This window comes from Procambarus clarkii, chromosome 80, assembly GCF_040958095.1.
Source record: "Procambarus clarkii isolate CNS0578487 chromosome 80, FALCON_Pclarkii_2.0, whole genome shotgun sequence".
Lineage (NCBI taxonomy): Eukaryota > Metazoa > Arthropoda > Malacostraca > Decapoda > Cambaridae > Procambarus > Procambarus clarkii.
Genome location: NC_091229.1, coordinates 20,314,305 through 20,314,936, shown reverse-complemented (window position 1 = coordinate 20,314,936; position 632 = coordinate 20,314,305).

The following is a 632-nucleotide window of genomic DNA, read 5'->3' as shown; positions in this document are numbered from 1 at the left end:
CAATAACATTGGATTTTAAAAGAGGTAGTAAAACTTTATTAAAAGAAAGTAGCCATGACATTGTTGCCTAATTTAATCTTTAAATTGCGCAACACTTCATATGAGTGTTGAGTAACCGATGTGAAAGTGCGCAGCACTTCATATGACATTTTGGAGTACTGCGCAAGATTTAAATGCCATGCACTAATGGGTAAAAAAAAAAAATACACAAGAGATAATGATTTATCCAGGGCCTCCCCTCTAGGCTAAATACGGACCCCCTGCACGATGCAGCCCACAACAGGTACCTCACTCCTGGGGACATGTTTACTGCTAGGTGGACAGAGGCATCAAAGTCCCTTAGATTAGCTATTGACCTGCCCCTGGATGCAACCCTCAATAAAGTAATTTCCCAACTCACAAGTACTGTACCTGTGTATTGCTAGGTGAACAGGAGCACCAGGCGAAAGGAAACATATCCCACATCTTGTGTCCTGTCTGGGTATTATTTTATAAAACGCCTCTGAAAAAAATTGATTGTCAATTTTTGAATATTAAAGCCTCTATAGCCATAATGCTTCCATATTGGCAGGTGTATATCTTTCACCCCCTCCCCAAAACAGGTGTCTCCTCTTGGTTGACTCTCTTCCTAA